At 45.6% G+C, this 12317-nt stretch overlaps 1 protein-coding gene across 9 annotated transcripts in view; it reads right to left on the bottom strand.

Moving 5' to 3' along the window:
• The window catches only part of LOC130393762 (unconventional myosin-IXb), a 57551-nt gene that overhangs the window by 41287 nt on the left and 3947 nt on the right, over positions 1-12317 (bottom strand). The window contains exon 1 of one of the 9 annotated variants that reach the window (XM_056604483.1): positions 9848-10226. The exons of the other annotated variants lie outside the window; for them this stretch is intronic. The gene's annotated coding sequence lies outside the window, so the exon portion shown is untranslated. Of the gene's footprint in view, positions 1-9847; positions 10227-12317 lie in introns of those variants that run through there. 9 annotated transcript variants of the gene reach the window in all.

Below are 12317 nucleotides of genomic sequence, written 5' to 3'. Positions count from 1 at the left end.
CTCAGCTGGAGATTCGAAGTGAACCCTTGGGTCGGCATCCATCCATCATCGCTCTGTTTACAATAAAATAACTGAAAAAGGTTTGGTTAAGGACATAATTAGAAGATACCCATACAGGACATAATGGTGATCTCATGTTGCCGTAACATCACAAAGCTGCCGGTGGTTTGCGGTGCAATTGCCTGGTCACTTGTGACGCAGGAGCTGCTCTACAGTGTGGCTATGCAATGCACCATAGAAACAACATCAACATAACACTCGCCCTCGAACAACCAGACAGGGAGGAGGAGGAGGGCGATGACAAGAAGATAGTGTTCTGGTTTTAGCCATAAGCCATGACATCACATGCAAGAAGACTTTCATTGGAACTTTTGGGGTTTTATTTTAAACCTTTTTTCGGTAGAGCAGAAGGAAATGGACATTTCTGGTGCACGTGTGATGGATTTCGGTTCCTATTCCGTCAATACAGAAATGTCAGTACTGCTTAATGCCCAGGGTTAAACATTTCAAACAGATAAGCTTTATCATCAAAACATCCCCCTTGACAGATTTTGATGTAGGGTAATTCTGTGACTGTCTGAGGGAAATACCAAGCATGAATTTTATGAGAATGAAACAAGATTCTCTTGATATTCCAGTTTCTAAGAAATCCCTAAATGTTCAGTATTTAACTTGATTATTATAGATCTGCTATTTTACCTGTTAACATGGGGCTGCAGTTCTATTGAGATTCCTTAAATGTATGCCTGGTCTGTCAACGATGATTCATTGTCAACATATTACCATGCGGCGCATGCTAGTCAAGTGATATATACACAAGTGATGTATAAATAGTGTAGTCCCGGGAAAATGTGGAGCTAGCTACAAACGGAACAAAAGCGAATACCAATTCACCAATGAACAGAAACAGCTGTTGGACAAATACCAGCACCGTAAGGGATACTGAAGAACTGGGGTGATGAATTTAGGACCACCAACATCACCACAGCTCTGCCCAGCCTGGGACGAACCCATTTTTCATTTTATTTTTGGCAGCACTAAAAAGCATGCATCTCTCAACATCACATAAACGTACACTGCCCATTGACCAAAAACAATGGATAGGCTTGTTTGAGCCTTACCAGGGATGTTACCAATTTCCTCATGACTGCGGTACAGCATACATCCTACTTCTTCTAACACACGTCACAATTACTAAACCAGAAAATCGGTTATGAAAAGAAAAAAATCCAATGACTTACAACTGGCTATATTGAGATCCATGTGAATAAATAAAATCATTTGGCGCCGTGTTTGTTTTCCAGATAAGTACGAGGGTTTACAAGATAAAAATGAGTCTGTTTTCCGTTTCTACATCCATCAAACTGTAGCATGAGTCAATATTATAAATTAATGGGTTAGCTGTTACACGCAATCACTTAAAGAAGAGCGCAGCCGCCTTTACAGTTGGAGGCAGGGCACAGCGTCTGCACAGCAGCTGGGTGCTACAGTGCTTTAGCACCGTTAGCATTGGAAACGAATGTGCAACGCTGTAGGGAAAACCGTTGCTGCAACGGTTTTCCCTACAGCGTTGCACATTCGTTTCCAATATCAACATGTTCATTTTGCCCCACTGCCGGAGTGTTACTAGAGCTTATCCTTATCTGGCCAGACATGACCAATTGAGCACAGTATATTCCCTCCTCTGCCAACGATGCCTGGCAGTGTACATCGTCGGTAGCGATGCCAGAAATGCAAGCTGGCACGGGCATCACGTGATTAACAGTTTGGCAGACAGTAGACACCATTACCATCAATGATATAAAAACACAGACAAGAACCCTTGTCTAGAATATATATATAGTACAGTAAAAAACGATCTGCAGTGCTTTGAGAGGATACAACCGACTAATATACACAGGTAATGCAGTACATTTGGCGGACTCTGTTGAAGGGATTCATCCCGTGGTACATTCAATTTTAATGTACACAAGAAATCGATGACACAGTACAGGCCGAATAACTGTTGGGTATAGTTCGGGCTGATGATGGATCACAAAGCCGGAAGTTGTATGACTAACGTATGCTTTGTAAACTTCCAAGCGCCTCCTTGAGGGGAACAGGAACCTGGCCTAAATCACTTGAGGACTGCACAGTAATCTGAACCAGAGGTCGAGTTCGGGAAGGAGGGGGCCTGCCATGATTCAAGCAGAGATGGTTTATGTTGTCTTCCATCCAAAACGGGTTAGTTGATGGGTTGAAATGACCCAATTTAAAACAGGCCGAGTTTAGCGTGTTGACTTTCATATACAAGTTATTTATTACATTAGTTTTAAGCAATAAATATATTATTCACTATTATTAGACCTTTATATTGTAGTTTTATACGACTTGCCAGGCATTTCCCCAGACTGATCAGATTATCATCTGCATAGATGAAAGTAAAAAAGTAAAGTTACAATTCCACATTATCAATTTCTAGTTGTGTTTTCTCGATATTAGACATTTCCACACATGATAATACTCTTTCAACAACACACAGATCTCAGGTCTAGATTTAACTCGTCATTCTCAACACATTGTGCACCAGGAGCTGAACATCCAATAGGTCAATGTTGACTGTCAACACTGGAGCCAAAGAGCAAACTCGAACATCGCCAATCCAATTTTAAACACGATGTACACACACACTACCCCCTTTTTTCTGCGCTAAATGCTACAGCCATAGTAAAGATCAGCGGTACATTGTACAGAGACAAACGAAGCCCTCTGTGAAGGGGCCCCGGGATTGTGTCGGTTGGATGCAGAAGTAGCTCAGGAGATGGGGTGGGTCGCTTAGTAACAGGAGCTTTTCCAATGCAATCCCTTTTGTAAGGGTTTGGTTTTAAGCAATAACCTAGCCCTATAGCCTAGTCCCTAACTGCTCCCATTGAGAATGCATGGCTGACATTGTTCTGAGCGAATGAATGAGCGATCGGAGATAAGCGTTCAGTGGTTGTGTTCGCTAATAAAGTTGCATGTAAAACAGATCGCATAGACCTCCTAATCTAAAATGGTCTGAAAGGGTGTGCTTCTAATGACTGCTACTGTAAACCGGAGGATCATTTTTACACTCATACTTATAAAATGTGCTGTTCAGGAGCAGCTATTCATAACACCATTAACAGTAAAGGAAAAAAAAACAGAGTCTGGAGTACTGCATCTGGAACAGGCTAGTTTTGGAATAATTTAGGTCACATTGCGGAGGGAAAAAGGAGGAAATAGAGACAGGGTTTTCAGCTTGTTCCCTTGCCAGCCTCGCTGACCACAGTTCCAGACACATGCGAGTCTATAAAACGCCACGGCATGCAGAACTGAGCTAGCCGCAGAAGACAGCATCATCATTATCCCCCATCATGAGCTCTGTCTGGTTTAGCTCTGTCAATTAAACTCCCCCACCACCGTTGCCTGCTAAACCAACTTCAAAAAGGAGAAAACACAAAGCCAAGAGGTAGAGAGATAGAACACAAAGCTAAGAGGGAGAGGGATAGAACACAAAGCTAAGAGGGAGAGGGATAGAACAAATAGCTAAGAGGGAGAGGGAAAGGGAGAGAGAGAGAGAGGGCAGGGACGCATGTCATCAACTAAAACAGTGGGAGAGAGAGCGTAAGGGGTGTGGGGGAGGGAAGGAATAGGGAATCCCAGGAGACAATCAAAGGGAGACCAGGCCTTACAGATAGTAGAGTGGCCTTCCTCTGGAACCCAAGAAGAGGATGACGGGCATTCCACAGATAAGAGTGGAGGATCGACCGGGACCTCCGCTCTGAAGCAGCTTAGCCAGGGGTTTATAGCGTCTTACCGGCTGGATTAAGTCAACAAACTAGACCAAGCCTACGGCAGGCAGACACCGTTTAGCTGTGTACGGCAGACCGAAGGAGGCGCTTCACATCTAACTAATTCCATAAAGAAAATGTTTTGGAGGATCTACTCAGCCTAGAGGCCGACTCACCCTAGCTAACCTCTTAGTATCTAATTAAGGAGGCCTATTCAAACAGTATACCGGTTGATTCAATCATTGCTATGTAATCAAATCACAGGAGGAAAATAAACGTAACCAGCAAAACTAAAAGTGTATTTTTGTTCCTTCACTTGTACTTGAAATAGTATTGCCAGGATCACACATCTGTGTGCTTAATTTCTTAACCTCGGGGGAACTATTAAAAACAGTGTTTTCGTGGCAGTGTTTCTGACTCAGAGAGAGAGCTTGACTCAGTCAAGCTCTCAACTTGACTGAGTCAAGTTTGGTATAACGACCCAATAACAATGACATCATTCTGAGAACACTACTGTATTTGTAAGAACAAAACTGAGCACAAAGGATCTGCAGGTGTGCGTGTGCACACCTGGGCGACGACACACACACACACACACACACACACACACACACACACACACACACACACACACACACACACACACACACACACACACACACACACACACACACACACACACACACACACGATGGGTTATGACAATTTATAATCCCAAATGTTGGGATAAAACAAAAGTACCCAGGATCTTTTTATAGTAAATGCTTATGCAGTATAACTGAGTAGTTTAAACCGTGGGATACTATGACAGATGACGGCAGAAATTATATCTATGTAAACTAGAAACTACTCTTTTCCCCCCTCAAGCATCCACCTCCTCACCACTACAAAATCAAACCACAGATTGATGCGACACCATAAGCTCCAGGAAAAGGAGATGGATATTAAATTAACATGCACACTCTCTCACACACACACACATACTATCATAAAAGTAAACTGCCTGAACTCTTGCTCTTGTTTTGGACACTGTGCAGCCACTTATTTAGGCTTCATGGCTGAAACGCAAGGAAGTGAGGTTTCCTGAGCTCTTTGGCACCGAGCGTAGACAAACAATCATCCTTAAAATTGGACGTCTCAAAATACAAACCCAAAACACACACCATTTGCTAGGCAACTGCCTGGGATTGCCGGAAGTGACTGGGAGCATGACACGTAGGCTAGGCTACCAATGTTTAAAACAGCAGGCTTGCTCATTCCCTCTGCAAGTCTCACACACACCCACACACACACACACACGCACACACACACACACACACACACCCACACACACACACACACACACACACACACACACACACACACACACACACGCCCACTCATACGTACTCACCAAAGAGGTCATGTGGACAGGAAGTGTATTGTGATGTAGTGTGTGAGCACTGCTGTTTATCAGGGGTCGATGACATACATACTCCAAACATTCCAGTTCAACCACACAACGGGATCCCCACTGGCATATAAGGGATCGTCTCTGACTGCAAACATCTCCCTCATCTCGCTCAGTTCAGTTGTAACTAAATAAGTTAATGCTGAGAGAAGCCATGATGTGGCAAAGCTGAACTTATTATCCAAGTAATATACAAACACAAATCAATAACAAATACTGCTTCCCATTTTTATGGGAAACAAGGGCTGAACACCACACCTCAAATTATGACTCCTGAAGTCAGGGCTAGACGCATAACTGTGATTAATCTATCATATTACGTCAGATACGATTACTGGGTATGACTAACTTACCCTGCTGCAGACAGTTTACATCACAAATGGTTTTGTAAACCGTATTTTGACAAGGAATACCTGGTTAGACACCTTAAATGGCACCGGCTCATTCATCAATTATTACAACCAACCCATTAGAAGTGAAAAAAAGTGATGAAAGAAAAATTACCAATACGCAGTACTAAAGTGTCATAACACACTCAAAGTTCATCCTCCATTAATGTCATCATTTACCTCTGTGGACTCCGAAAAGGTTTACCGAACGCTGTTTTTATTAATTATTAAAGAAGGCACAACAGAGCTGCAGCTGCGGAAGTACATTAGAATACCCCCAGCTGTGGATTCACATCTCTTCCTGTACTCCTGGGACTCTGGGGAGGGGGAGGAAGAGGATTGTTAGGGTATCCATCACCAATACACCTCTCCCCTGCCTGCTGACCTAATGGAGATGAGACGCGCTGGCTCGCTGCCAAGGAAGCCTGCTCTATCCTCTGGGGACAATAAGATGCTGAGAGAACAGAAACAGAGTGAGTGGGTCCGGGGGGAGGGAGGGAGGGAGAGAGGCAGAGGCAGAGGCAGAGGCAGAGGCAGAGGCAGAGGCAGAGGCAGAGGCAGAGGGAGAGGGAGAGAGACTGAGGGGGTGGGGTTGGCAGCCGGAGGCTCTCCTGGGTTTCTTTATGTGGTGCAGATGCAGCCCAAGTGACTGTGAATGGACGGGAGCCCTCCCACCAGAGCCATGTGGCCCAACCAGAGCCTCTGCCCTTTTGTTTACGGGCGGCCGACACCTCAATCTGAGGATTTAACTCATCCAGCAGCCGTCAGCCGGGGAAATCAGACAGACAGAGGAAGGTGAGAGAGACGGCAAGAGAGAGAGAGAGAGAGAGAGAGAGAGAGAGAGAGAGAGAGAGAGAGAGAGAGAGAGAGAGAGAGAGAGAGAGAGAAGAGAGAGACAGAGAGAGAGAGAGAGAGACAGAGAGAGAGAGACAGAGAGAGAGAGACAGAGAGAGAGAGACAGAGAGAGAGAGACAGAGAAAGTGGCCTCTCAGAAACCTCTCCTCCTCCCCCTGTCATTGGGTTGGCTGGCTGGCTAGCCACAAACAATAAAGCCAGGCAAGGAGAGCATCTGCTGGCCCTTCTTAAAGAAGAGGATAAAGAAGACAGGATCCGCAGGGATCCCCTGTTTGACTTGTTGATAGCGCCCCATTCTCTCACAGGGAGACAGCCCAGGCCCTAAGTCTAAAGCCTCTTTTCTGGCCTAGATACACTGATAAAAATATAACATAGAGGCCGGTATCAAAGTCCTTTGACACTGTTCCGATTTGTTACACAGAGACTCATTCATGACAAAGGATGAAGTGATTGAAGTTTTGTCTCTTGTTTGTTTCAACCCCCGATCCCACAATGCCGACTCTTCTGCCCCAAGAGATACCCCAAACAATCCCTAATGATGACGGTCGATAAGTAGGAGGTCATCCGATAGTGTTACATTGATTGGTCACTTTCAAACTCATACAGTTGGTGATCAACTTATAGATTGACAACTGATGATGATAGCCAGATGCTATTCATTTGACTTGCCTCCGAGGTAGGCATGACCCCCATTGTGTGTTAGTGCACACAGACACACACACACACACACACACACACACACACACACACACACACACACACACACACACACACACACACACACACACACACACACACACACACACACACACACACACACACACACACACAGGGACAGAGAGACATGAGGACGAATACACGGAAGTGTGAGGTCCCTGTGCCTCGCGTTGCTACTATTCTGGAGGCGGCTGTTAGTAGGAATTCAACACCAATTCCAGCTGCAGCTCAATAAACTCCTTCTTTATGCGATCTCACAGCAGGACGGTAATCCATAAAGGCTGGATATGACCGTACCCCCCCCCCCCCCCACACCTAAAATTGTAAACACAAGCGTCTACAACACAACACCCCCTCAAAGCTCTCCCCTTCAGCTCCTTATATCTCAGTAATGCCTCACCCGACAGTCTCTCCAACTTCAGCTATGAGAGGACGGGGGATGCTGCTCTTGCACTGCCACCAGCCCCAAAGCCCCCAATCAGCCAGTCTCCCCTCTCTGCCACCCCCAACCTAACACGTCGTCACACTTGGCCCTGGGTTGGTAACTGGGTCCAGATGCCCCGGGTCATGCTCAGCAACGGGCATGGAGTGGACCACAGGGGAGGGCAACTGGATGGAAGCTCTCTAGGGAGAGGGGTGTCAGAATACAACAATACAGTCACAACCCCGGGCCATACTAGTCTCTCCCAACACCCATGGGACACAGACTGGGAGGAGATCAGGCGTCTGAATGGGTTTCAACTCGACTGAACTTTAGAAATGTACGGCTGTTTTGTATTTCATTTGTTGTGAGAAACCACTGCGGGTCTCTGCTACGGATCAGACTCCAGATGAACGAGAGAGCAGCGATGTGATTCCGATCTGTATTCTGGAGGCTTAGTGGGAGACTGGTTCTGATTTCACCCTGAGGTTTACTCCGAGCACATTTATGTGGGCCACAGTGGTCTGGGGAGTAATGCATGTATTCAATCAGTGACGAGCTGAAACCTTAGACCCACAAGTGCCAGCGTCCACATGAATCACGCTCGAACATGGGATGTTGGGGGGGGGATAGCATTATGTTAGACTTAATGGTATCCAGAAGGCTCAACCGCTCCTGATTGGCTGTCCTGGGATTCCGTGCCTGACAGGGGATTCCAGAGTTTTCGCAGAACTTTCACCGCAGTTCAGGCTAACTAGATGGGAGGGAATCGGCCCCATACCCCCTGTTAGGCTTATACACTAGATTTGTTTAGGCCATGGGAGGGGGGGGGGGGACTAGTCCAGCCCTCAACGAAGGACACAGAAGAACATATGCAAACATTTTCTCCGGCCCAATATTAGTGACCTAGTGTCCCTGGCCCCCCTTTGGTCCCGCTGGTCATCTCAACTGTTTCCACACCGTGGTGAAACCTAGTTTATGTGAGTCGAGTGTGGCCGGATTACAGCTGCTCTCCTAGACATGTGGCCTTCTTGCTTGTCCCAAGCAAAGGAAGCACTTCCTTCCAATGAGCGTGGGTGGAAGCGCACACACACACACACACACACACACACACACACACACACACACACACACACACACACACACACACACACACACACACACACACACACACACACACACACACACACACACACACACACACACACACACACACAATGTGGGGTGGCTGCAGGAAGAAATCAGGAAGAGAACAGGAAGTGAAGGAACGAACGCAGACAGTAGAGATATTGTACACACTCGCTCATGTGGGCCACTGTGGTCCAAAAAAACACTTGCAAAAACACATGACTCCATTGTGGCACAAGAATAGACTACTACTTATACACTCATCATAGACCACTACATCATAGACACCAAGTCCATTCTGAGTATGACTAAGTCTCCTAAATCGTCCACACACACACACACACACACACACACACACACACACACACACACACACACACACACACACACACACACACACACACACACACACACACACACACACACACACCTTGCTCGCAATCTTATATATAAGAAAGTGTGCAACCGTAGTGAGAATAAACCAACACAAACTCAAACACATGCACACAAGAAAACGACAGTACCAGACAAAGGTTGAGTGTTCTAGGCCCACCTGCTCACCTAGCCAAATCCCTCTTTGGCCAGCCTGCGTCCCAAGCCACAATATCTTACCTAGAACAGACCTGGAGATACAACCCAAAGAATTGGCTTGGGGTAATTACACCAAAGTATTTCCAATTGTAAGCAGTTTACTGTTAGACCAAGTGCAAATGAATCAATGACCAATTGGTAAACAAACGTCCTACACATGATGACGTTAGATGCTAGAAGTAATATCAGCAATCACAAGCACTGCAAGTGCTCACAGTTTTAAAGCATTGCATAAACTAATCCTTTGTGAGCTGTTGTTTTGCAAATAAATGATCCAAGTACAGGATTACAATTCATCAGAGTGGGCCTTCAAGGAAGATAAGCACAGTATGTGAATAAAGGAGTCTTGCCATGAGAAGCTTATCATGGACTACATGTAATATAATCTACTCTAAATACTATTCTAGGAGTGTCTCCTGGAGATGTATAGGTTGCCTGACAAATTCACACATTCACGCTGGTGTGCAGTAGTAAGCATCCATGGCAGGACACCACGGCAACCAACCTCACACATTTCAGCTGGCCACTTGACTGTTCTTTTGTTGTACATCCAGCTAAAAAACCCAAAATACAAAACATGTGGGTGTGTTGAGCCTGAAGAAAAAAAAAAAATCAAAATCAAATGCACAATCCAGTGTAGTCCCCAGCCATTGAGTATCGTCTATTAGGAAAATCCACCGTTACGCCAGCACCTCTTCCATCTCCCATCCCAGTGGCACACTCAACATCCCCCAGTATCAGCTCCTCCCCTCCCAATGTTGCCTCCTCCTCCGTGCCAGATGTAATGCTACTTGCATATGGATTCATTCAGCAGTGAGCCCGGTCAGACCGGGAGGTAAAAATAGAGCAAAGAAAAGGAGGAAAAAAGGCAGGGGGGGCGGACCGTAGTGAACACACAGCCAAGGTCTACTGTTCCTGCTTCTTCGTCTCCCCCAGCTCTCCCTTCTGTGTCAATAGCAGCCCCACCCCCTTTACCACACAGTGTGTGTGTGTGTGTGTGTGTGTGTGTGTGTGTGTGTGTGTGTGTGTGTGTGTGTGTGTGTGTGTGTGTGTGTGTGTGTGTGTGTGTGTGTGTGTGTGTGTGTGTGTGTGTGTGTGTGTGTGCGCGCGTGTGTGTGTGTGTCACACACACACACACACACTTTGCTTTCCCGCTGCATCTCTCTTCTCTGTAATGCTCACAGCATTGCCTTTTCACTGTTTCATTCTCCAAGTCTTTCTGTGTCCCTGTCTCGTCGTCACAGACCTTCAGGCATCTGTTGGTTTGGTCTGGCTACACTGCAGCCTGCAGACTATGACACAAACAGGGTCTGGTCCAATAGCCCAGCCCTGTAAAGGGCATATGGACATGGAAAACTAAATCGGGAATCTCTCTGCCAAAAGAAAACCTGGAATACGTTTGGTAATGAAATCCCTCTTATTAGGCTCCAAAATCAACATTTCTTTGTGATTGCATAACAAATGGTCTTCTGGTCCTTTCCTTTCTTTAATTAATTAATTAATTAATTAAAACACAAAGCAACGATAAAACAAACAACGCACGCCTTGTTCTCGGTTAAACACTGTTGTATGGAACGCTAACTCACAGGTTATTCAAGGTTCTGTTGTGGCTTACAGCGGGGGCTGCGAGAGCTACCCTGGCACGTTCAATGGGAACACTTTGTCACCCTTGCCGCTTTGCCTGGCTGAAATTTAGCCTATTTTCCACCCTCTGACCGGCCGGCCATCCATCCATCCATCCATCCATCCATCCGTCGCTGGCTGCAGAAGGTGGCCCGTGCTGTTGGGCCATTAGCAGCTAGGGAGAGGGTGAGGAGGTTGGCTCCAGCATCGTGTGAATCTGTCTGCGCCCATCTACTGTAGCAACAAACCAGTCCACCCCCGTTCCTGTGCCTCAGTATTGTTACATCTGCTCATGTTGGAAAGTTGGCTGGGTGGACAAGACGATCACTTTCACAAGATTTGCACTCTGGGCAACCCCAAATATATTTTTGGACTGAAATAAAAAAAAAAGACAAATTTTCCTAAAATAAATATGAAGAATGCCAACAATTGAGAACTAAATAAATAACAACTGACATCCAGCTCATTTCCTTCAACAACTTATAATACATCATGGATTATAATACGTTGTATTTATTGCTAATTACGCATTGTGTGTGTTGCTAACTTTAGGTAAACTATTGCCATGAAATTCTAAGCACAAGGATCTTAGCATAAGGCTGTACTCGATTATTTGCGCTGCTCTGAATTAATACAATCTAGATCTAGCCCGTCAGGGGAGGTCCCGTCTCCCTGCCCATAATCTAGACCCAGGAGACAGGATCACTGACCACAGAGAAGATGGAGGGGGGAGCATTAAAGCACTCATGGCAATTAACTAGGCATCCTGTGTCCCTGAGAGCGCACGCGCACACACACGCACACGCACACACACACACACACACACCTTATCTGAAACATCGCAAATAGGCACAAGGGCAGAGCCGTTTCGCTGAAGGTAACATCAATAATGTTGAAAGTGAGACCCCCAGTCTCACTAGGTCGGCTTTTGAAAAAACTATAGATTCCTCATTCTTTGATGCTGAAATTAGCATGTACTGTTATTCTCAGACAACACCATGGCTTGCAGTATACAGTATAGGTAGCTTTTTGGTAAAAATGGACATGCTCCTGTAACAGTTTCATAGAGGCCATATTTACAGATGTGAGAGCCCAGCAAAGTGTGGGAAAGCTACCAGTTGTTTCAGGTATTGGAACTAGTCACAAGCTGTAAGACTTGTAGGATTTTAGTAGCCGTTCAGATCTTAACAGATTTTCCTGGTTTTCCATAAAATATAGGACTTTTGGTGTGGTTTATTCCAAACCCCAATCTCTGTTTGAATACAACGTATTCACATTTCAAATTGAAGGTGGTTTATTCAGTCTTCCATAACTTTGCACATGTTGGAAAATGTATAAATCACGTACAAGGG

The sequence above is a fragment of the Gadus chalcogrammus genome, chromosome 12 (assembly GCF_026213295.1).
Source record: "Gadus chalcogrammus isolate NIFS_2021 chromosome 12, NIFS_Gcha_1.0, whole genome shotgun sequence".
Taxonomy (NCBI): Eukaryota; Metazoa; Chordata; class Actinopteri; order Gadiformes; family Gadidae; genus Gadus; species Gadus chalcogrammus.
Note: the sequence above shows the minus strand (reverse complement) of the source record. Positions and strands in the feature narration are given on the sequence as shown.